At 39.5% G+C, this 26,793-nt stretch overlaps 1 long non-coding RNA gene across 1 annotated transcript; it reads left to right on the top strand.

Annotated features, from left to right (window-relative positions):
- The first annotated feature begins 2,052 nt into the window (after window positions 1–2,052).
- On the top strand, window positions 2,053–25,518 carry LOC133254039 (uncharacterized). Its single transcript, XR_009738538.1, has 4 exons — window positions 2,053–2,238; window positions 8,130–8,267; window positions 15,481–15,623; window positions 22,400–25,518. It is a non-coding gene; the product is annotated as an uncharacterized LOC133254039 (long non-coding RNA).
- The last annotated feature ends 1,275 nt before the right edge of the window (window positions 25,519–26,793 follow it).

The raw sequence follows: 26,793 nt of genomic DNA, 5'->3' as shown, positions 1-26,793 counted from the left end.
ACTTTATAAATACAGTGACTTGATATTATGGTTTAGTATAAGGGCTAACGTTATATTAAGATCCCCAAAATGAATTTTATACCTTATGAATTAAAAAATAGAATCAGTTATTTGAATGCAATGCATAAATAGGCCCAAATTCTTTTGACTAATTTTGTGCATGTCTAAGTTGGTCTGTTGATTTTCTTTATTGTTTTCTGCTTCCAATGTCTTTTTCTTTTAATTACTCTTTTAGTTTTGGGTTTATTAGACACTTCTTTTTTCTAATGCCTTGAAGTGAAAAGCTTAGTTGATTTGAGACTGTTCTTCTTTTGAATTCTTTCCTCCAGTATGAATTCTTTCTTTCTTTCTTCCCTATCTTTCTTTCTTTCTTTTTCATTAAGAGGTAGTATGATGTTTAAGAGCATGAGATCTGGAGCCTGAACTCTTCCACTTGATAGCTGTGTAATCTTAGGAAAATTATTTAAGCTCTCTGTGCCTCAGTTTCCTAGTCTGTAAAATGGAACTAAAAATAGTTTCTGCCCATCAGATTATTAGAGAAAAAGTGAGTAAAGGTAAGTAAAGAACTAAGAATTTCTTTGCAATATGTGCAATTTGAGTGCCATTATTAGTGGCATGCATTCATAAAGTATATAGAGCATATATCATGTGTATGTGCTAAGTCGTTTCAGTAGTATCCGACTCTGCAACTCTATGAACTGTAGCCCACCAGGCTCCTCTGTCCATGAGGCTTTTCCCAGCAAGAATACTGGAGTGTATTGCCATGCCCTCCTCCAAGGGATCTTCCTGACCCAGGGATCAAACCCATATTTCTTATGTCTCATGCATTAACAGGCGGGTTCTTTACCACTGTGACTCCATGGACTGTAGCCTGCCGGGCTCCTCTGTCCATGGGGATTCTCCAGGCAAGAATACTGGAGTAGCTTCTCATGCCCTCCTCCAAAGAAAATTTACCACCAGCACCACCAAGTATACTGTACATTAAATAAGCTTAACTTCATTTAAATAACACGTCAGCATTACTAAGTAATCCCTCGTTTTTTGGTGTATGCCTTACTTCTTAGTGTATACAAAAATATTGGGTTATATTTAGGAAAGAAGAGAAAAATCTGTTTGTGATGGTGATAGCATGATGAGACCCAGTGATGGTCTCTCTGTCAATTGTGTGCAATTTCAACATAGACAGACCTGGAGAAGTCTCTGTGGCATGTCTTGCTTATAATAAGAGTTAATTCAGTATAATTGTCCTTATTAGTTAATTAAGCTCTAGAAAATTAATTCATTACTAGTCATATTCCTTCTCTTTCGGGTGACCTGGAGGATATATGTTTAAACAAACATCATGCAAAAACAAATACAGTTATCCCCTGGTTCCAGGACACCCACATGTACCAAAATCCACAGATGCTCAAGTCCCTTGTATGAAATGGCACTGCATTTGCATATAACTTACGCATCTCCTCTAGCATAATTTAAATCTACTTTAGATTACCTATAATACGTAACACAATGTAAATGCTAAGCAAATAATTACAAATACAATGTAAATGCCATGTAAATAATTGCCTGGATCATGGCAATTTTAAGTTTTGCTTTTGGGGACTCCTGGAATTTTTTTTCAAACATTTGGCTGCGTGGAATTTCTGAATGGAGGAACCCCCAGATACAGAGGATTAGCTGTAGTTCATTTAAAGCAATAACTACATGGTCAGATGAAATGCATAATTAAAAAAAATTCAAGATGAAACAGTTTTAGGAGACACCTCAAGAAGTTTTTTTGCTAGTTTCATGCTTGATGTTAGGCAGGAAAATGCTTTCTCCCTGCATCTTGCAACTTGGGACAGAAAAATCTGTCTGCACAATCTGAAACATGGACCACATTTGCAGTCACTTGAATTTTTACTTTGCTAAGGTTGAGTTTTTCCCACAAAAGGGTCATAATGGCTGTCAAAGAAATCCACATATAAAATTTGTTTACCGCAGTTTAAACAAGCCATTTAATCTGCAGCTGGTCTGGCCGCCTGTGACAGTGCAGAGGGTGCTGAGCAAAGCACCAGCACAGCCACCCCGTGTGCACAGCTCAGAGGCGAGTTTTTACACCATTTCTCGCCAACAAATGGTATCTTTGCTCTCTGAGTGTGATCACAGGACTGGGAGCCGGGGTGACGACCGGAATTAAAATGAGGAGAGGATAATCCAATTTATTGAGCATTTATTATGTGCCAGGTACTGTGAGAGGTAAGCTTGTTATGTATTATCTCATTAGATGGACTGAATAAAAGCAAAATTAGAAAAGCCTTTCAGAATGAACAATTATATGAGGATTGAGGATTTCGAGGGTTAGCTTTCTGTCTGTGCTGGTTGGGATAGAAGTCACAGAATAAGACTTTTAAATGCTGTTTTGAGGAGGGTTTTTAATGTATCTCTTTTCCTCTGTATTATATGTTTATAGGACCAGCATTCTTCATTGCCATAGGAACACTCAAATCCAAGTATCAACAAATACATAAAGTTTAAAATGCATTGGCTTAATTAATAATGCATATACAAAGTTTAAATGCTTTGGCTTACTTATTATAGGAATAGATTTTAGCTGTACATTTTCACTAATCTTAGTTTTTCTGAGATCTACTTTTGAAAGGGAATATGCCACGTTTGGTGTTTCACCTCACTAAAGTACACCATGGAAAAGGGTCTGTGAGAAATTTATGTACAAAGGCAGCATGATGGGTCTAATTAGCTGGAAGAATACCTGTATAAACGGGATCTGCCGGACACAATAAACTGCCCTTCCCCCACTTACTTATATAATAATCCTGGCTTTCAGAAGACTAATCACTACACACCATCTACACAGCATCTAATTTCCTCATCAAATTTCTCTGCTGAGTTTAGCCATGCTTGTCAACTTCCCAGCTCCCTCTTCAATAACTGGGTTTATTCTTAGTGTCTCACCCATAAACATTCCTATGAGCAAACCCATGAAAGAATGAAGTCGAAATTTCTTTATCGCTCCCTCTTTCCAGAAGGTTTTACTGCTCCCACTCCTGGGAAAGGTCACAGGTAATTTGGGCTAGTCGCTTCAGGGTGGCAGTGAGCACATTGTGCTCTTTTCTTGAAGCCTCCTGCTGACCACCGAAGGGGACCGCAAGCTGCGGGGACAACATTTAGGAAAGTGGGTGATGAGGGCAGCAAGTCTGCCTGGCTCCGACTCTCTTTAAGCACAGATGAAATTGCTCAGATTCAGTTTCAGGAGAAATACAGCTTTTCTACAATCAAACCTCTTCTTTATTGCTTGTATACTAGACGTTGCTTTTTACATGGAGCTTTTATTTTTTTTTAATTTATTTATTTTAATTGGAGGTTAATTACTTTACAATATTGTATTGGTTTTGCCATACATCTTACATGGAGCTTTTAAATCACTTATTGTGGTAAAGAAAGGTGCCATGAGTGGACTGAATGATGATTCCTTTTCATCTTAATTGTACCATTTGACCATGGAATCATCTTTTAGTCTCTCCCACTGGATCTCCTCGAAACATCTGCCTTTCTTGAGTCTCAAAAGGCAAGTGGACACTCAGTAAGTTTGGACATGCGTAACAACCGAACTGGCTATTTCTAAAATACGGCTGACCACATCAAGCATTATTCTCAATTGCCAAAGGTAAAAACAATCCAAGTGTCCATCTGTGAATGGATAAATAAAATATATTACAGTTTGACCCTGAACAACACAGGAAAAAAAAAAAAAATACGGCTGGCCTATGGTGCTATACAGGTTGAATTGTTACCCCACCAAAAAAAGAAAGATTGGCGTCCTAACTCCCCGTGCCTCAGAACGTGACCTTATTTGGTAATAGAGTGTTTTACAGAGGTCATCAAGTTAAAATAAGGTCATTAGGATGAGCTTTAATCCAGCATGACCAGTGTCCTTATAAAAAGAGGAAACTGGCCACAGACACACACACAGGGAGAATGCCACGTGAAGTAGAGGCAGAGATCAGGGTGCCGCAGAAGTCAAAGATGACCAGCACTCCACCGAAGCTCAGAGACAAGCACAGAACAGGCTTAGAAAGGGCTGCTGTGATCTGCCAATGCTGTGATCCTGAACTTTCAGCCTCCAGAACTGTGGACCACACATCTCTGTTGTTTCAGCCATCCATTTGTAGTACTTTGTTAAACCAACCCTAAGAGAGGAAGATGAGTCTAACGATAAGTTCCAAGCTATTAAAAATATACAGTAGATGGATCTGAAAACTCATTCTATCTCAACAAATAAGTCAGTGGTAGTAACACCATTAATGGGCTAGAGTCTGCTGTTATATAAGCATCTTCTTAAGCAAACTAGAATTGATCTCTCCTTCTGTCTATGTGGGCTTCTCTCATAGCTCAATTGGTAAAGAATCCACCTGCAATACAGCAGACCCCAGTTCAATTCCTGGATCAGGAAAATCCACTGGAGAAGGGAACGGCTACCCACTCCAGTATTCTGGCCTGGAGAATTTCATGGATTGTGTAGTCCCTGGGGTTGCAGAGAGTTGGACACAACGGATCGACTTTCACTTTCACTCTATGTGACTATTAAACTGGAGAAGTGTTCTAGGGCCCTCCAAAGCTAAAAACCTCTAAGCTGCAATTTCTTAACCTCTGCCCTATTATCAGCTAGATAATTCTCTGCTGGGGGCCATCCTGTGTGTTGTAGGATGTAGCATTTCTGGTCTCTACTCACTAGATGCCAGTAGCCCTCTCCCTGGGCACGTGACAAGGTCTGCAGACATTTTCAAATATCCCCTGGGAGGCAAAACCACCTACCTCACTCCCATGAAAATGACTACTCTAAATATGTTTTCAGGGACCAGTTGCAATCTTGGAATGCAAAACAATAAAAATAAATTATAATTTGTATTCCCTGATCCCTGGTTTTCAATGGCCTTCAAAGACTTTTTCCAAACCTTAGTAACAAAAGCCTTGTTTTATTCCCAGGCAAACCAATCCTATTCAATTCCAGGAGCATTCACTGAGAACTTCACCTTGACCTCCTAGGTTGGGTGGAGGAGGCTAACACACGTGAAAGAGGAGACTCCTTGACACATGAACCTTACTAAACTGGCCTCCAAAAGATATCTTCCTTTTTGTAGCTGGAAGTTTTTGCCTAACAAATATGTCCATTTGGCAAGTCCCATCTTCTTGTCCTGAAGGTGGAAACAGAAGTTAATGTGAGTAAACATCAATTCATTTGGAGAAAAGGATTGTCTTCAATGGCTGTCAGGCACCTTGCCACAGTAAATACTCAGTAAATGTTTATTGCATCAATGAATGGCTTTTACTCCTCAAAGACAGGGAATAAAAATAGGAAGCTTCAGACAAGACATACTGAAAAGCTGTTATATTGTTAAGGGCACGTTTAGTGAGTGAAATGAGTCTTTTTACTCTACACTATTTTTATATTACTCATTTTTAATCCCAAGATATGCATTTGGATTAAAAATAGGAAGATTTTCTTCTCTCTTGGCTGCCTGTATTGGAGATACCAGTATTTATTGCCTTGACACTTTATGGTAGCATGATGTTCAGCTCACAGGCTCTGGATTCAAACAGACATGAATACATGAGTTTGAATCCCAGATGCAACAATCCTTTACCATTCCTTGTCCCACCCCAGCTTCAGCTTTTTTATCTGTAAAATGGGAATAATATGACCTGATAGAGCTATTATGGGATCCAATAGAGCAATGCTTGCAGAATACTTAGCTTAGTTATAAGAAAGCATGGTTACTGTTGATTATTTTTTCAGAGTTAGACATTTTCCAAATTGATCCACATAAACGTCTTCTTTCCCTAAATCTTCCTAAATGACTATACTCTTTTACCACAAAGATTTTTTCCTATTGTTTTTCATGGCAGGAAAAATAAGAGATGTCTTTCTAAAATAAAGGTCAGCAAACTTTCCTGTAAAGGAACTAGTAGAAATACTTTAGGCTTTGCTAGATGATCTGTGTTTCAACTACTCACCTCTGCCATTATAGCATGAATATCACTCAGTCATAAAAAAAGAATGAAAAAATCCCATTTGCAGCACCGTGGATCGACTTGAGATAATCATACTAAGTGAAGTAAGCCAGACAGAAAAAGACCAATGTCATATAAAATTGCTTATTTGTGGAGTCTTAAAAAAGAAAGAAATAGATGCAAATGAACTTATTAACAAAACAGAAATAGAGCCACAGACATAGAAAACAAACTTTTGGTTACCAAAGGAGAAAGTGAGGAAGGATAAATTAGGAGTTTGGGATTAACATATACATAGAACTATATATAAAATAGATAACCAACAAGGACATACTGTATAACTCAGGGAACTATACTCAATATTTTGTAATAATCTATAAGGGAAAAGAATCTGAAAAAGTAGGTATAAATGTATTTGAATAACTGCATCACTGTGCTGTACACCTGAAACTACCACAACATTGTAAATCAACTGTACTTGAATGTAAAAAAGAGACAGCCATAGCACTGTGTCACCAAATGAACATGGCTTGGTTCCAATAAAACTTTATTTACAAAAGTAGTATCCAGGTTGGGTTTGGCCCACAAGCTGTGGTTTTGTTAACATTTATTCTCAAAAGAATGAGCAACTTTCCATTTTCATATGTCTCTAGCCAAGCTTTGCATGCTGGTGACTTATTTAAAAATAACTACATATATAAACCATGCTCTCTCCTTTCTCCTCAAAGTTTTGCATCCCTGTATACAATTTAGATTAATAGTAATTACACTGGGCTTGGAAATCATGGGATGGAATCAGGACTGAGAACATCAACGATTCATTGTAGTAAGGAAAATGTTGGGTAGTTCTTCTGTATCACTTCTGCTCAGGTGTACAAGTTGGACCTGCGTGAGCTGCAGGCCTATGCACGTTGACCCCAGAGTGTGGCTGGGGGAGACTGTGCTGGAGCCTGTGGGAGTGTCTGAATCCATCCTTCTGCTGCTCTTAGCAAAAACCAGTGAAGGGGGACTCTCTTGATATGACCTCCCACGACATCAGAAGCATTAAAGCAGGACCTGCATCTTTTTTTACTGGTTTTGTTTTTGTTTCTGTTTTTGTTTTTCACTTTTAAACTTCTTATTTTGTATTGGAGCACCAATTAACCAGCTTCCCTGTTGGCTCAGTCCATAAAGAATCTGCCTGCCAATGCATGAGACATGGGAGACGCAGATTCGATTCCTGGATCAGGAAGATCCTCTGGAGGAGGAAATGGCAACTCACTCCAGTCTTCTTGCCTGGGAAATCCCATGCACAGAGGAGCCTAGTGGGCTAGGTCCATGGGGTTACAAAAGTTAGACATGATTTAGCGACTAAACCACTACCCACCGATTAACAATTTTGTGATAGTTTCAGGTGAACAGTGAAAGGATTCAGCCATACATACACACGTATCCATTCTCCCCCAAACTTCCCTCCCATCCAGGCTGCCGCATGACATTGAGCAGAGTTCCATGTGCCATACCTTAAGGACCTGCAGCTTATACATCTTGTCGTGATCATAAGGGCCCAATGCCAGGAATGTCATAAGCGCTCAGGATGTTGTGCCCAATTTATGTTTACAAACCTCTGATCTCCACGGTCCAGACTTTGAGTGGTATCACAGTTCAAAGAATAGTTCACAAAAGTCACTTCAAAAATTTTTCAGTCATTTATTTCAGTTTTTAATACCACGATGGGTTTCCAAACAGAGAATATCTGTTTAAAATCTCCCTTTTTGTCTGCCATCTATATCCTTGTTTAATGAGGTTAATTAAAAGTTGTTTACTAATCCCACTACACTCTAGACAGTGCCTCTTGGACCAGGGCATAGGATTCTCGGTTTCATGGTCTGGTCCCTGACTTGACAAATTCCCTCAAACAAAATTCCCTGCCGTGTGTGTCTCTTGCCACGCTCTCCTTTCCCTTTTCTTCTGACTCTTTATCATAAAGCTGAAAGATCAGTCTAGAGATAAGCCACACTGTTCTTGGAAGGCAGCACAGAGAAAAAGCTAGGAGTCCTCATGAATAATTATTTAATCCCATAACAAAACTATGATGCATCTTGATTATGATGTTGTGTTTTGAAACCTTCAATCAGAATTCAAACAAGCTCCTCTCCCTTCTGAGAAATGAAAGAGTAACTCCTAACCCTAAGGCAGAGAAGAAAATGAGACGTTTGACGAGAAGTATGTAACAACCACTGCCACCATTCATAATTGGATGTTCTTTGTAGCAGGTAATTTGTGGCCTGCACAGTGTGGGGACACTTTTCCCTTTCTTGAGAATGCCAGTCCTGTTGATGTTCAAAGTCTGCATGCAATTTGTACTGAATTTGGGTGTATTTGTTTTCTACCATGCGTGCTAAGTTGCTTCATTTGTGTCCGACTCTGCGATCCTATAGACAGTAGCCTACCAGGCTCCGGTCCATGGGATTCTCAAGGCAATAATATGGGAGTGGGTTGCCATGCCCTCCTCCAGGGGAATCTTCCCAACCCAGGGATCAAACCCACATCTCTTAGATCTCCTGCATTGGCAGGCAGGTTCTTTAGCACTAATGCCACCTGGGAAGCCCTATTTTCTATCACTGTGCAACAAATTACCATAAACTTAGCTGCTTCAAGTAACACTCATTTATGATTTTACAGCTTAACTGATTTCTCTGCTCATGGCCTCACCAGGCCAAAATCAAAGTGTATGTCAGGGCTGTGATCCCATTTAGGGCTCAGGATCTTCTAAGCTCACAAGGTTGTGACTGAATTCAGTTCCTTGCTGCTGTAGGGCTGAGGTCCTTGTCTTCTTTCTAGATAGGAGCTGGGGGTCAGTCTGAGCTCCAGCAGGTCCCAGTAGTTCTTGCCACCTAGCTCTCAGGGGTTGAGATTCCTTGTAAGCCTGCAGGTGAATCTCTGACCTCAGGGGGGGCTCCAATCCCTCTTTTAAAGGGCTCACTTAATTAGGTCAGATCACTAAAATAATTTCTCTTTTAGTTAATTTAAAGTCAACCGATTAAGAACCTGAACTACATCTTTTAAATGTTTTCCCCTCTGTCACATAACAAAAGATAATCCCAGAGTTGACACTCCATCAAATTCACAGGCCTTCAGTTCAATCAGTCAGTTGTGTCCAACCCTTTGTGATCCCATGGACTGCAGTACGCAAGGATTCCCTGTCCATCAGCAACTCCCAGAGCTTGCTCAAACTCTTGTCCATCAAACCAGTGATACCATCCAACCATCTCATCCTCTCTTGTCCCCTTCTCCTCCTGCCTTCAATCTTTGCCAGCATCAGGGTTTTTTCCAATGAGTTAGTTCTTACCCATAAGAACTTCACAGGTCTTACCCATACTCAAGGTGAGGGTGTGTACCCCAAAGATCAGGAATTCTAAGAGTCAACTTAGAATTCTGCCTACCACTGTGGGAGAGAATCCCGTGATGGAAATGTCAACAATTAACCCCAAACTACTCTATGCATATGTGTTTATACATTTATATATGTATGTATGTATATGTGTGTGACACACTCATATATCCTTAGGAACTCACTTCTGAGGATGGGTTCCCCCAAAGTGTAAAATCCCACACTTAAGATTCACAACATAGTTAATTTATTGCTTAGTTATTAAGACTATTCCATGAATGGCATATGCATTTAAAGCTTTCACTCCATGAAACCAAGTGAAATCTTGAGATAAGTCTAATGATAGGAACAGGAGCCCAGATGTGCCTTTCAGCAATGACTTTCTCTGGCCTGGAAAACTACAAAGTGAATTTGAAACCACAAGCAACACAGTGGCAGTCACATGGATAAGATTAAAAAAAAAAAAAAAGAGGAAGAACAGAAACATCAGGAGCCTTTAAGCTGTTTTCTAAATTCAGCATCAGCAGAATATTTATGTTGGCAGCATCCCGTATCTCGCAGCAGGAGGTTTGACAGAGGCACTCTATACATAACCCATGCAAGCCCCAGATCAAGAGGAGAGTATTTGCATAAACAGAATCCTAGAGACCGTGTCATCACTATCTTTCTCTTCCTCCTTCCTCCCTCACCACGCTACAAGCGGGTCATATTGAGTTTCCTGGGCTACCTTCCATGAACATCAAGGAATGCAACATAGATGAATGTTACATTGACACCAACATTGCCACCACCGAAAATTGTTTGTCCACCCTTTTCATTTCTCGGTACCAGCAAGCATCTGAAGACTTTGCACCTGTTCTAGTTAGCCCTGGCAAATGCAGCCTGTATTTATATTAATAGAATGATGTTTTCATAACAAAATGGATGTGCAGCCATCAGGGACTCACTCTGGATGCTCTCACAAGAATACAGGTTGGGGGAGGGGGAGCTCTTACATAAAGCCCCATGGCAAGGGGAAAAGACGCACAAATCCCAAGCTGAATCATCAGGACGGTTTGAGAATTTGTTCAGGAATGACCAGACTCAAGGACTGGAAATTAAATTAGATCCTCAATTAAGAGGAAAATATGCTGGAGATAAATGGGCTTTTCATGGGTAGTTTGGAGCTCTGAACTTTTTAGTATGCCATCTCCTGTTTCTGTCATTTGTGTCTTATCTCCCCTGGGTAGAGCTGAAAACGTGAGATCATACTTGGCTCCATTCCTGAAAGTTTGTTTTGAGTCACCAGTGTAAATATTGCCCACCCAATCTGTACATTTGCACAAATTAACTGAAACCAGCTACCCATTCCTACTTCATATTTGGCTCTGTTGATTAACCCTGACAGCTGTAACCTCATTAGTCCGAGCTCTGGCCAGAGCAAAGCAGCTGTCAAATTAGGAAGAAGTGGACTTGCTGAAGTCGCCTATGGACCAGGCATGTTAAAATCAATAGATGCTCTAAAAGTTTTCCGTTATGATTCTAATTCAATTATGCTATGCGGTGGGCTTTTCACCTCGATCCAGAATATGGGCCTGAAATTGGTTGTTTATGGAGAAAGCAGAGGCTCTATCATAAAGCAAGAACATAGATTTTTATCTGGAGAGATGTGTATCAGTTGAAAATGGGTTTTTAGCATGCATTATAACAGAGACATTTTCATATATTTTCAAATATTAGTTCCTAATGTATTTTTTGGCATGAGAAATTTTGTTAGTTTTGACAAGAAGCCAACAGGGTCCTGACTAGAGAAATAAGAAAGATCCTGCAGCTGGTCCTCACGAAAAAGTAGAGATAAAAAGTGAGGAAAGAATTAGAACACACTCTAGTAGGAATATGACTTCCCTAAATAGAACACAGAAAGGGTAGGGAAGGAAAACTTAATATCTTTTCATTTAAATCTGGAGGTTCAGGAAAAAAGATGGTTTTCCATCCTCCGAAGTGTTGCAAAGATCAGTGGAACCAGGTCAAGTGCAATGTTTAAACTTCCCTTGCAGCATCTTCATTGTGAGGACATAGCATGGGAGAGTTGAAGAAGTTCTGAAGGAACAATCTGGACACCTCAGTTCTCATCCCAGTACAGGTCCCAATTCTGCCACAGCCCACCAGTGGGGACTTGGAACACGTTCCTTAATTTCTCTAGATCTCAGTCGAGTCCTTTATAAAATACGGAAGTTTTTCAGATCATTGCAATGGCCGCCTCTATCTCTAGTGACTGAAGACACTTTGCACAAATAAGAAGCTTCTCCACCATGGCCCAAGGTGGATCCAAGTTTCCATCTAGGGGTCATTCTCGGCTACTCTTTCTGCAATGCTCTTTAACCTATTATGCAAACAGTTGCTGTCCTTTGGCGCCCCCTGGTGGTGTCTGGAGCTTTTACTTCCGACTTTCACACGTGGCCTTGAAGATAAAAATGCTAACCGTGGGAACCATCCCTGGTAGAACCCAGTCTGCTGTTCACCAAGGGGAAAAACAATCCAAACCTTCACCGTTGCTGCATTAGAGCTTTAACACACTGCTTTTTTGAGGCTTAAGGAAGCAGGCTAATTTTTTTTTAAAGAAGTGGTATTCTTCAGATGCTTTATTGACATAAACAGTATCAACTCCTAACCCACTTCAAGTTGAAGGATTTAGAAGTGGTAAAGACTTCTACTTTCATTATTGTGAGAAAATAGACTGATAAAATAAGAAATATTTATGTAGTTAGTAGAGGCCAAGTGTTCTTTTGCACATGACTAATTTAAATTACCAAAAATTTAAATTACCATCATTAGATAATGATGCTCCAATGTTTCCCAAATATATATTTTGGTAATGAGAAAGCACTGTAAGTTTACTGAGGCTTTCCCCATAATGTCCTTCAGTTTAAAAATCATTTACATGAAAAACTCCGAGAATCAAAAGTTAAGTAAGATGAAAAAGTAAAGAAAATCATATTTTTGTTTTGGAAAGACAGGTAAATATATTTTAAGCATCACAAGCCATTGGAAATAAACTTCTTCCCTCAATCATGATAATTTACATTTAAGCTGGTAATTAGATTCTATTTGCCTTCATCGTGTCAGTCCTACCTCTTTGGTTTACAATTGCATTCTGTTCCCTTTGCTTCAAAACAATACTGAAACTTAGTAAAAAATTGTCTTTGATTTAGTGTGAAAGCAGATACAACATCTCTAAGTCAAATGCCAAAAGTTAGGACTATCCAAATCAATTAAGCAAACACAGTGTGAAGGAAAAGGGGAAACCTTATGAAACTTTAATTATTCTGTGTTAACTCCATCGACTCCACTATGTGCTAATGGAAAGTTCTTTCAAGGCTAATGCATTTCCATGCATTTAGTTGGTTATGATTACAACTATGACTGTTTCCAGGTAGGGTTAAAAAAAAAAAAAAAAACACAGTCACAGGAAAGAGAAAAGTCAATATTCCCTAAAGGAGAAAAACATTTCTTTGCCATGTTTTCTTGACTCCTTCTGGCAAAAGGCTGTTAGCAGTTGCACCACACAGTTCAACCAGAGCTTGTCTCCAGAATAAAAAAAAAAAAAAGAAATATAATTGCATCTCAGAGATTTGGTTTGGAAAACCTGCTTTTGTTTCCAATGCCTCCTCTCTTCTCAGCCCCATTTATAAGCATTTTCCAAGCTCTTTACGAGCATTTTGCCTGCCTCTCCACACTCCTAAATATCACCCTCTGCTCCCTACAAGCCAGCCACGTTTTTCAGCCTTGGCCAAGGAATAAAACATTGGTTCACCTCAAAGGCTACCATTAAATTTACCTCATTTACTGACCAGCAGGAGGTGCACCCACCCTACTGGGGTCAATGCTAACTATAATGCCAGGGAGTTCATTGGCACCCCAGACTGCTCCCCTGTTTAATGACTGTTGGGCCCCTTGGGCCAGGTAAATTCTACTGTTGACATGTTGGTGGCAATGCCCTTGAAACACCTTTGATCCATCTGTCCACTTTCTCCATTCAGGGATGTATTTAACTGTGTGTTGATTAAAAATAAACAGATATGGAGAAGTGGAGGAGGCAAAGGGAGCTCCTACTGGAAGAATAAGCCATTTATACTTCTCTGCAATAGATACCAGGGCCTATAAGGCCATCAAGTTTAAGAAAAATAAGGCCTTGAGAATTCTGCTCTCTGAATAGACCCACCATGACTCTTCTATTGCCCTTGAGATGGGCAGCAGGAACTGCTCGTGAATTTGCCAGCTCACTGAAAGACACGCTTTCATGGCTGAGCAAACATTGGGCATGGATTTCTTTGCTTTTCTTCATCACCACTTTGCTCTTCTGTAAAAAGATGAGCTCCCTCCGCACAGTGACTATGTTGAAAACAATCGTGAGTGCTTAGATACACTGATCTATGGTAATAGTGTCTGTAGGATCTGCTTGTATTTTTCAACTGGCTGATAAAAATCACACTACTTATAAAAGGAGAGGGGATTTCCTTGTCTTTATGAAATTAAGCACATAAAATGTGCCAGCTAAGAAAGTCTAGAAATCAGCACAATCGTTTTGTCTGTAGACTGTCAAAGGCTCCCAGGCAATGAGCTGTTCTCTGTTCCCATTTTACCCCGCAGACCTGCCTCCCTCAGCCCTGACCCGGAGTGACCAGGTTAGATGGTCAGAGCTCTCAAGTCTAAATGCTGATTCAGGCCCTTCTGTCTTTGCTGCCAATAATAGTCCATCTCGGTGCCAGATTTAGTGGTGGTTTCTTATGATGTGGATACCTGTCCAGCAGGGATTGGACTGTGACCACAAGCCATTTTTTCTTAAGCCACAGAATAACTGTCAGATGGTAACTGCTGATAGTTACTACTTGCCAGGTTCAGCAGCCTCCAAGCCAGAGACTCACATCCCGTAGTAAGGCCACTGAACAGGCCTATCCCACAGGGAGGCGGACTTTTTGTCAGTATGTAAAAATTCCCTAGGGTAATAATTCAGTGTTTGATTTTCAGTTCTTCAAAAACAAGCAAACAAACAAAACAAGCAGATCAATACTGAAAAGCGAATAAAGGACTCCTGTTCTTTTCTCTCCTACAGATCAGTTCTTCTTACTCTTGTATTAATACTTTTTCTCTTTTCTTGCACTTGCATTTTTTACTAAAAGGCACATACATTTTTTTGGTCATCAATGGAAACTCAGCATTTTTAATTACAAGTTATGTTTATGTACTGCCTTCCCCTGAGAATGAAGAAAACTTCAGAAATGCTTCTTAGAGCCACTTTCTTTTGTGGGCAGAATCCCATTTTCCTCTCATTTTATAGAATAGGAATCTATGCACCTACTCTGGAGTAGCCCAATGCAAAGCAAAAGATTACACCAGAAGTACAGGGTAGAAACAAGCAAACAAACAAAATCAGAAAATAATTCACTGCTACTAATATTGTCATGATATGTTGATGCTTCTACTCTTGAATTGAGTCTAGTAGACTTGGATGATGTGTCTCTGGTGAAGTGTGAATGTGGACAGGTAGAAATTTGCTCTAGGGAATGCTGAATTCCTAAATTTCCTAGAAACTCCAGATTGTGCCAATCTCTCTTTTCCATTTCTCATAAATTAATAGCATTGTTTTTTATACTTGTGTCTGAAAAACATTATTCCTTAAACCATAAAGTATTTGTAAAACTCTTAACAGTAAAAAATATTTCAAATAGTGAACCAAATATAAATATATAAATATAATTACATATATACATACTATGTATACACACACACACAATGTGTGCGTGTGTGTGTGTATGTGTGGAGGAAAACAGTTAAATACATTTGTAATTACTGATTGATTTATCGTATTTGGGCTTTGGGATTAAAAGCATACTCATTGGGAAAAGTACATGAAACTTATCTCAAAGTAAAAAGATAATTAACCATCTAGAAGCTATTATACCTTTTTTGACTGAAATTGACAGTCTTTTCTTAAATAAAATGTGTGAATATTTTTATCTGAATAAGCTTGACTCTCTAAGATTTTTATCTCAGAAGCAAAATAGACTACGGTAAAATTTTCATATGTAAATAAATTCGTCTTTCTGCATTTGTAGGAAATAAGACTTGAGAATCTTAAAATGGAAACATCTTGAGCTTCTTGTGGTCTGACTCATTCCTCATATAGACGAGTACAATGAGAGCCAGAGAGATGGAGTAAACTCCTTGAGATCATGAAACTGGAGTCAAGACCTCACAGGTGACTGATTTCAACCTCTCTATTCTTGCCTCAGTAGCTCACTATTTCAACAATATCATAAACTCTAAGATATTGAGATTTGCATGCACCTGTAATGTCACTGATATGGCCTCTTCTCTTGCATTTTCTTCGTGGAAAACCCAACTCAAACAAATTATGTTCTAGCCCACTGGCTCCATTGACTTCCAGCCTTGTTTTCCAAACCATTTGCTGTAATATCTACTAAATACCAACATTGCCTTACACATAGATGCCCATATGTCTTCTCAGTTCTAAGCCTAATAATGTGAATTGTACCTACAAACACTGGACAAACAAAACAGGAAATAGATCAAGTTACCGCAGACCAAACTAGGGAATAATCAAAAGTTTCCTGGATGATCAAGGACAAGAGTAGGTTCCAAATACTCTCCATTGATCCTCCTCTAGCTTACCAAAAGTGTCTTGGAAATAGTGATTTAGAATGAAATACAACCAGTTTCTGATAATCATTTCAATTGCTACGTTTCCTTGGACACATTTTCAAAGTACTTGAATGAAGCCCCACATGCAAATTATCTTCCCTGAAAAGAAAGTCTTTGTTGGCAAGTTGGCCGTTCATTTTTTGTGGCAATGGCATAGAGACACAATGTATTTTTAACTTTCTTGTTTTGTTCTTGTCTTAACTGACACTAGTAATTTAAGAAATGTTGAGGGCGTTACTGAATATAAATTTGAAAAAAAATAGCTCTTCGAACTATATTGTTAGAAGCAGGATAAATATTCAATCAGAGATGAATCAAAACATTTGGATTGTACGTGGGCATATACCTTTCTGAAAGCAGACTCTTTCCGTGATCCCTGCCTTATGACGTGGCATCCATAAGAATCACACTGCAATTTGCACCCAATTGTGCTCTGAACAACAGAAAGCTGCCCCCACCCTCATTTGAAAGCTCTTTTTATAGAATTATTGAATTTCTGAGCTAGAGATGGTATGTGAAATATCTCATTTTGCAGAAGAGGAAACAGGTCCTGAGAGCAAAGATAATTGCCTGAAGATGCAGAATGTGCTAAAGTTTGATTTAAAAATCCAGATTCTGAATCCTTAGTCTAGAGACGACCACTCTTCCTTTTAAAAACGGTTGACACTCTGTCTCACACTCAAGTTTTCTTTAATGTTTATGTTTGGTCTTCCACTCTTAAATTCATTCCTGTTCCTTTCTCCTTTGTTCCCTTCCTCTGTTCTCTCCTTCCTTCCTTCTTTCCTTCAACAAAGATTGTTTTACAACATGCTAGTCATTGTGATCAGCTCCGGGATACAAAGAACAGAATATGGTCCATGACTCAAAGACCGTCTCATTTGTAGAGAAGATCAACATGGTAACCAATGAATTCCAACTCGTTTATATGGCTTATGACCCTCTCCTGTCTGGCCCCTAACCCACCTCTCTAGCTACTCTCCATCTCTCTCTGCGTGCTGCACTCCAAGCTTGCCTAGATTTGGGGCAATCCCTATATTGTTTCTCCCATCAGTGTCTATTGCATATGTTCATGTTCTGGAACACTGCCTCTCCCTTACCCTGGCTGGCACCACGTCATCCTTCAGATTTCAGTCTAAATGCCTCTTCTCAGGAAGTTAAGTTTAAATCTCCCTGCTAATTTAGCAAACATTTGCATAATCCCTCTTTTCCTTACTTCAGTGATGTGTTTAATAAGGACAGTGATAAAGAAAGTGACATATTTATTTTTATATCCCCATTTACCTAATTCAGGTACTTGGCACCCAGTACGAGTTCAATAGATACCTATTGAATGGAAGAATTTGTGTAGCATAATGGGAGCAGAAATTAAAATAGTCAGTTATACTTGGAGAGGCATCAGTGGATATTATCCATGTTTATTTCATTTGAAAATTTAAGATAATTTTATAGAATCAAGTGAGTATGTATCATGCCTGATTTCCCGTATCATGTCCTGGTAAGAAATAAAAATCTGTAAAGAAGATTAATGTTGATCTCCACTATCTATACCCCAATCAATTTTCTAATATAGGCCTATAATCCCTTATTTATAAGTCTGAAATTCACAAATTTTTTTAAAGTCTGAAAAGTGAAAAATTTTCATAAGTATTGGCAGCAAACTAGATCATAACTAACATGATGTTTTGGTCTTTATCCTACTTTGTAAGGATTCATGTTTTGTTGCAGAAGTATCAACGTCATTAGTATCGGGGTTTCCCTGGTAGTTCAGCTGGTAAAGAATCCACTTGCAATGAGGGAGACTTGGGTTCAATCCCTGGGTTGGTTATGGCAACCTGCTCCTGTATTCTTACCTGGAGAAGCCCCATGGACAGAGGAGCCTGGAGGGCTATAGTCCATAAGGTCGAAAAGAGTCACATACGACTGAAGCAACTTAGCATGCACATGTCTGTTATACGTTTGGTTCTCTAGGTTCACAGAAAGGAATGTGATTATTGGTCAGGATTATCCCCTGGAGAAGGAAATGGCAACCCACTCCAGTATTCTTGCCTGGAGAATCCCATGGGCAGAGGAGCCTGGCAGGCTACAGTCCATGGGGTCGCAAAGAGTCAGATACGACTGAGCGACCAAGCACAGCACAATCTTTATTGATTTCACATTTTATGAATGTTCTGCTACAGAAATGTTTGGTTTCTAAGTTCTCCCATGAAGCCGTATAATCCTAAACTCAAAACACGCCTGGTGTCAAAAATTATGAAGGGAATTATGAACATGCATTGATTTACTATCTTGTGTTTTGTTCAGATTATTCCATCCAGGTTTTCCAGTTTGCTCCTTGATTAGAATTTTCTCTACTGAGAATAATAGAAGTAAAACAGAACTTTAGAAAACTAAAGCCGTAATCATAGACCAGCACTGGAACCTGTGTGACCTAAGATCCTGAAGAAAGATCCAGAATGCCCTCCTATTTAAATGTATTTTATTGAGCTTCACAAAGAAATGAAACAAAAGTGTTCATAAATTGCAGGAAAAGTAAAAAGTAAAACACTAAAGAGAATCTAAAATGACTGCTGCATTCTCTACTATCTACACTCAACATAGAAACGGAAAATGTGTACCCGTCCACGGAGGAGCTCAGAATGGTTTCTGACCGTGATGCTTGCCAACGCATTTTCGCAGCACACAAACCAAAAGTTTCAGACTACCGGAGTGTGAGTCTGATAAACCATTTCCCCTAACTCCCTCTACACATAACTGAATTACCTACACTAAATCATACTCAGTTTTGGCAGGCAAACATCTTGGAAATAAAATGCTTTTTAAAAGCACTGATTTTTCCATTAATATTAAGCTATGAACGGAATTTGTTTTAATGTCCATCTATGTCCACAGTGGGAGCTTAAGAGCCACCCACTCATTTCCTTTCAATGTATACGTTTAAAGGGCTCTATGAATAAATGCACAATCTAAGAAATTCCCAAAAAGAATTAATTTTAAAAAACCTAAAAAACATTAGAGGAATGACAACAACAAATGATCTGCTGTTTTTCACAATTTCTAAATCAGACAATAAAAATGCCACTTACTTAACATGCAACATCTATCAAGTCAGCTCCGTTGCTAAGTATGTTTGCCCAAGAGATAAGTCCTGCATCCCAGTCAATTTCTAAAAGAAAAACAAAAGCTCTACAATCTCCCTCCTATCTTGACATGTTTTTAGTTGGTGAAAGATGACTGAGGGAAAAGACACTCTTTGATGAAGGTTGAGAGTAGTTGGTAATTCTTGGTGAGAAATGTTATGGAAGATCCATTAGAAGAATAGATGACCACAGTTCTGTGGCCTTAGAATAAGACAGCAATAAACTGGCCCTGTTTCCCAGGAAGAAAGGCAAATGGCCAGGAAGGGCCTCCCCTCACAGCAGCGTTTTCAGATGTCCAGGGGAGTCTCTGTGGCTTTCTGGTTGGCTGACAGCTGGGCTATTACAGTGCAGCCATGGATCATTACAGATTGGCACACACCTACAGAGCAGAACCACCTCGAATCCCAGATACGCTGTGTTCGCTCAAAGACATGCTCTGTGGTATCCAGAAATTAAGGGAGGTATAATTTACAGTGTGAATGTGTACTTTCTGGGCTGACTAAATTTAGAATTTTCCATCTATATTAGGGAGGTTATGGAATATGTACTATTACTTTCCAAACAAGTGTCAGTGCATTTTTGTGTTTCTTTGTCTGAAGGATATTGCCTTCTCTTTTTTTTTTTTTTTTTCAGCAGACTGGTCCAATAATGATAACAATGCAATGATCAACTCTCTACGTGCTATAGTATTAATTATAGTAACAGTGATATGCCAAAGATAGAGTAGTGAGATAGGTTCCCACACACCAGTCCATACTGGTGCAAGACCGCACTGAAATCCTGACTGGTACATTACAAAACAAGGAGAACGTAGTAGTTCGTTTAAAACACCAAATCTATCCTATTTACGAGACTGTTGTTTAGTCTGATACTGTGTCATTCCCATTCTCTGGGTATTAAAAAATATCTCTAAGAATGTCATAATGGTGATGGGATGGATAAGATGTACTGTTTCATTGCGTAAGGTCACACACAGCCAAAAAGCAGCAAATCTGAAATCCGAACTCAGGCAAGGCCACTCCAGAGCCCATGCTGTGAATCAGTTTGCCCCACGAGGTTTCCCTACCTCAGTGATCCCATCTGAAAAGTGGAGCACAATGAAAAAACTCTCCCCAGGTTGTGAAAGCTAAATGAGTTTACATTTGTAAAGTTCTCCCATCGTGCCTGACATACAGGAAGTTCTGTATGAGCAATTGTTTAAAAACAACAAAAAAAAATCAGTGTTTCAAGGGGATTTCAGCCCATGCAGTTTAGCTGTAGCTGTAGTCTACACCCCTGTATGCGCCACTGCCTGGAAGTCATGCTGATTCACACCATTAAACACAAAATGAGTGTGAGAAACACCCACTAGGGTAAAGCATCACCACTTTCAAAACTATCTGGGCTAAAGGCAATTAGCCATGGAAACGGGTAGTTGCCTTCTTAGCAACTAAAAAAAAAAAAAAAACTAAAAATTTCATCTGAGTGGGAGGAAAAGAACAGAACCAGGTGGGCTGTACTCCCCAGGGGTCCCCACACTCACGCAGCTGTCCTGTGGGGCTAAGGAGGCTTAAAATACAACTAGGCATAATTGTCAGCATGACCCAATCCTGCCTCAGCTCCGGTAGGAAAGAAAATGTTTATAGCTGGGACATTTACTGATTGTTTTTTAAAAGCTCTCCTGTTGGCATTAGTTGTTGGTTTGCTTCTAAAAGCTCAAAATCTTAAGAAGAAAGTTGTACTTCTCTGAAAAGCTGGTGTGTGTGCACGTGTGCACACACACAGCATTCTCAACATTACTGAGTCTCTGTTTGTAATAAAAGAATAAGAAGCATGTTCCTACAGATATGAAAGGAGGAAAAAGGAGAGATTTTGAGTTTTTTCCCACCACCTCTTAAGCAGTAAACAAAGAAAAAGTGATGGAATTTTTACAGGTTCCCCATTCCATGTCTCGCTATGTTTTGTCTAGTACTCATCAGCTCAACGTAAACATCACCGCTCTTGATGCTGCCAGGTTAGGAAAGGCTAGTTAGCCTTCCAGGAAATCACCGGCACTTTGTACTCTTGATGAGTGAAAATTTGATGGCAGAATGAACCAGAAAGACTGAGCAAATGTTTGGAGGCCCATTATATGTTGTTATTCAGTTGATCATGCTGGAGAACGATCCTGCCGATTAGCTCAGCCTTTACGAAGCATCTCACATCAGGAAGGCTGGCCACTTAGCTTCCTCTCCTGCAGCCTCCAACTCAAGACACAGCTCAGCCCTTTCATCACCCATCATAGTTTTGTAAATAACCCCAGCCGTATGAAAGGATTCTCTTTCTTTTTCCAGTAACCATGTTTACTGTAGACGTACAACATACAAGTTACGACATTTTGTTTTGGACTTCTCTTTTAATTGGTTTTTCTGACCAGGGACCCACTGTTGTTGAAACAGATGTTGTAGGCCCCCCATAATAGCTCTCAGCTGCCAAAGGCAAAATATAAAACTGTGCCCGGTCCACACAGAGCAAATGACTGTGAAGACGGGGTGCTTATTACAAACAATCGAGAAAGCTGACACTTCAGACATGTAGCAACTTCTGGGTGATCATAGACAGAACACGTCCAACATCACTCTTCTTGTGCCCTCTTCCCACTCATGAATAACTAACTTGAAGGGCAAGTACAGAATGAAGTACAAGTCTACCCCTTCCCAAAGTAAGAACACAGACACATACTCTCAGGAACTATCGTCCCGCTAACTCACAATTTGAAACCAAAAGACCCTCCTCCCTCACACTCTCACCCAACCTGCAAGCTCCAGCAAGCTGTAAATTTTATCTCCGTGTGAACTAGTTTCAGGTTTGAAATGACAACTTGATTTTTTTTTTTAAATCAGTATTCCTAACTGTAAATGCAATATTTACCAGAGTGGTATGCTGGTAAATATTTTAACAACAGGTTCTCTGGGGGAAACAGCCCTGATATGTAATATTTCCCAGTTTCCACCGTGTCAGTATCCCCACCATGATCAATTTCAAGCTTTCCATGTGACATTACTGAATGCAGAGAAGGGAAGAGGTGAGGAGTGTCACATCATTATAGAATAATTCCACAGTCAACATAAAAATGTCAAGAGCATCAGTAATTGAGAAATGGTGAAAAATGATTATCAAAACGTGAGTTATGCATATTTATTGCCTTTGTTTACAGCTATGTTTGATTGCTGGGAGAAATGTCGATAACCTCAGATACGCAGATGATACCAGCCTTATGGCAGAAAGTGAAGAGCCTCTTGATGAAGATGAAAGAGGAGAGTGACAAAGCTGGCTTAAAACTCAACATTCAAAAAAATAAGATCATGGCATGCGGTCCCATTACTTCATGGCAAAAAGATGGAGAAACAATGGAAATGGTAACAGACTTTATTTTCTTGGGCTCCAAAATCACTGCAGATGGTGACTTCAGCCATGAAATTAAAAGATGCTTACTCCTTGGAAGAAAATCTATGACCAACCTAGACAGCATATTAAAAAGCAGAGACATTACTTTATGATAAATGTCCATATAGTTAAAGCTATGGTTTTTCCAGTAGTCATTTATGAATGTGAGAGTTGGACCATAAAGAAAGCTGAGCACCAAAGAACGGATGCTTTTGAACTGTGGTGTTGGAGAAGACTCTTGAGAGTCACTTGGACTACAAGAAGATCAAACCAATAAATCCTAAATGAAATGAATCCTGAATATTCATTGGAAGGACTGATGCTGAAGCTGAAACTCCAGTACTTTGGACACCTGGTGTGAAGAGTCAACTGATTAGAGAAGACCCTGATACTGGGAAAGATTGAAGGCAGGAGGAGAAGGGGACAACAAAGGACGAGATGGCATCACCAACTCAAGGGACTTGAGTTTGAGCAAGCTCTGGGAGATGGTGAAGGACAAGGGGTCACAAAAGTTGGACATGACTGAGCGACTGAACTGAACGATGACAGTTATGTTAACTGGACATTTATATAATTTGTTGATAACGACTGTGCTTAACAACCAGCTTCCAATATTTCTGAAAATTTAACAATTGGCTCTTACAAGCTGGTAGATACTGGCTCCAGCACATACGGTCCACCAGCACATTATGAATGACCACTTAATACTTTTCTACTCTGTCTGTGGTCCTCCGTCCAGTAGCAACAGCATCACACTGGTAGCCCCCTACCCCACCCCTCTTCCAGAATCAGCTTCTGCATTTAATAAAACCCCCAGGTGACTCTTGCACACATTAAAGTTTGAGAACCACTGAGCTGATGAACAACTTGAGAGGATGCAAAGTTACATAGTAGAGAAGGAAAATATATATACACACCTTCACTTTTTAAAAGGCTAAAAACAAAAGCCTTTTAGACAAAACCGCCAATCATCATGATGTTTCAAAGCAACTGCAAAGAACTGTTGCAAAACCCATAATGTTCCAAGATTCTTGTTCAGGTAATTTCGAATACAATGCATGTCGTCATTGCTGTAGATTTGGGAGGCAGGGATTCTGCTGTTAAAACCTTTGAGTTCAAATCCTAGCTTTCTGCAAAATTTTCCAGGAGAGAAACAGTGGGAAAATGATTTAACCACTTTGTACCTTAAATATCTTATCTGTAAAGTGGGGTGATTGTAATAGCACCTACTTCATTGAGTGATTGTAATGAACTGTGAGATTAAAGTACTTACACAACCTCCTGGTACACAATGAATGCTCATTAAACTTTAGTAATTATTACTTTTTCCTTAAGGGGAAAAAGTTCCAAACCATTCTCTATGTATCAACCCTCAAACATGTTTAAAATAAGAATTATGAACTGTTTTTCTCACTACATCATCTAAAACTTGATTTTGATCTGCAACTTTTATATTATTCTTGTTCCCTAAGACTCATAAGAAAATATAACAATTACAATTATTTCTAAAATATGTCCAAATTTCAGAGTGATTCATTCCAACCTTAGAAGTCACCTGGGATTCTTCTGGGAAAGTGTCTTGCATTCTTTAAAAAGAGACCAAAGAAGAGAAGCTGTCTTCTGCTTCGTTTTGTCTCACGTGCAGATGCTGTTGTGAACTCTGTGACCACAGGGAAGTCCTGAATGACAGAGAGAGGTGGGGAAGGAGCCTGACTGGGAGGCAGGGAGCAGGAGATGACATGAGCTTTCTTCCTGCATGACTTGGAGAAGCTCCACCTAAGAACCTTTGTCTTTTGCAATAATGCTGCTGCTGCTGCTGCTTAGTCGCTTCAGTCGTGTCCTACTCTGTGCGACCCCATCGACCGCAGTCCACCAGGCTCCCCCGTCCCTGGGATTCTCCAGGCAAGAACACTGGAGTGGGTTGCCATTTCCTTCTCCAATGCATGAAAGTGAAAAGTGAAAGTGAAGTCACTCAGTTGTGCCTGACCCTTAGCGACCCCATGGACTGCAGCCTACCAGGCTCCTCCGCCCATGGGATTTTCCAGGCAAGAGTACTGGAGTGGGGTGCCATTGCCTTCTCCTATCTGCAATAATAAATGACCCTTATTGTTTAAACTAGATGAGTTTATTGTTCTACTATTCATGGAGGAGTATCTGAATGCTTGAAGATCCCTTTCTGTTAAATTGAGGCTCAAAGGAGTTAAATGACTTGCCCAAAGTAGCAGTTTGTAGCAACACCATGCATTTCAGGTAGGTTTTCTTCCCCCTCTTCCCTTCTTCTCTCCTCTTCTCTCTTTCCTTTACTTAACTAAACTCACAGTAAATATGATCATCTCAAATTCTTGTAACAGTCAATACCCATTTTTTATGCAACATATCCAATGGTATGAGTGAGACCAAAATGTCCCCAGGAAGCTGTAGACAACCAATTGGGCATTCAGTTCCAAATTTTATGCTTTGCGTAGCTTTTCTCTAAGTAACCATATGGGAGACAGCAACTATGGGATAAAATTACACCAACAGAAATCCAAAAAATTACTCAATTATGGAAGAAAATAAATCTATTCAACTAGCTTTTTGGTCTCTTATAGAAATAATAGCTATTGATTTATTTCGTGCCTTTTGCAATATTCAGCCAGTATTATTGGCATAACCTAGCCTTTTTCCCCCTGAAATTTGTAACTCTTCGAATGTTTTTTCAACAATGACTTACAAAAATAAGACAGATCAGAAAAGGTCTAACCAGGAAGAAAGAAATAGTTCAGGTGATTTTAAAGCAGAAAATTGGTTACATACGTGATAGTAAGGAAACCCAGAGCCTGAGAACAAAAAAGGAATGTGTTGCCATCTCTAGGCTGCTTAGACAAAGATTGAAGATGCTATTATAAAAGCCAGGGGACACGATTACTCAGAAGAAGCTCAAGCAATGGCAAGTAAGTCTGATAGGAGCTGGAGCCATGGAGGAGAAGCAGTCATTGCTGGGATGCCACCAAAGTCAGAGAGTTAGCTTCTCTCTTCTCCCACCCTCTAGTCTCCCACTAGAGCCTCAAACTGGTCAAATCCAACCACAAGCTGGCCAACAGAGTCTGGGAAATGTAGCTCGCAAGGGTCAAAATCAGGAGCAGACTCCTGGAAAAGTTAACTGTGGGGCTAACAACAGGCCACAGATCCTCTCAGGAGTTTGAGTAAACCTTTGTAAACTCCTTGTAAGAAAACTTATTTGCTGATTCCATTTATTATTGCATTTTCTCTTAGTTCAATTGAAAATGTTGCAAAGAAACATGAAGGTCAAAAACAGTTTTATTTCACTTTAGTTGGTCTCCAATCAGCATATGTTAGAATGAATTAAACCTAAAGATTATAGGAACGCCTCTAACACTCTAAGAGGAAGCTTCAGCAATGAGACTTTTTATTTCAGGCAGGAACCTCCAGATGGGTAGATGGGTATTGCCCCAGGCTTAAAAATGAAATAGAGGCAGACATGAGGCACAGGTGAAAACATACATCCACTCTCTTATTATCTCAACAGATTGAAAAAGTAAAATGAAGAAAAAAGAGAAAGGAAGGAAGGGAGGGAGGGGCAAAAGAAGGGAGAGAAGGAGAAAGAAAAAAAAATTCAAATTTTAAGTACTGCACAAGTCAAAATATGGATATAATATGACCATTCAGCTTTCAATTATCTAACAATTCACATATCTTTTAGCATCTTGATCTCTGAAAAAAAATCTGTTCATTTTCTACAGTCTATTTCTATTAGCAAGTGGCTGTAAATTGAGTTTTAAATATCTGAAAAACACCCTATCTCTTTCCTCTGCTACATGATATTTATCTCAACATGTAGTAACACAATTTTTGAAGATTCAGCATTTTTATTCTATCCATTTTCCTATCCTTCATGGCCATTTGGCTGGCTCACAGCCTTCACTGAAATAGAAAGATTCCAGTCTCGCTCTCAATTTCAGACTGTGAGGAGAAAAGTCCTAGTTTAATTGAAATTGAAATCCCACAATTAGGTTAGATGAGGACTTTCTCAAAGGATTCTTTGGAAGGCTATCTTTTTCTCAGTTGTATAGCTAGGAAATGAAACGGATCATCAAGGAAATTCCTTAGGTCTTTTGCACTGTCCATCAAGGAAATGTTTAGCTCATGTACCAATTCACTTTT

Source organism: Bos javanicus, chromosome 9, assembly GCF_032452875.1.
Source record: "Bos javanicus breed banteng chromosome 9, ARS-OSU_banteng_1.0, whole genome shotgun sequence".
Classification (NCBI taxonomy): Eukaryota; Metazoa; Chordata; class Mammalia; order Artiodactyla; family Bovidae; genus Bos; species Bos javanicus.
Note: the sequence above shows the minus strand (reverse complement) of the source record. Positions and strands in the feature narration are given on the sequence as shown.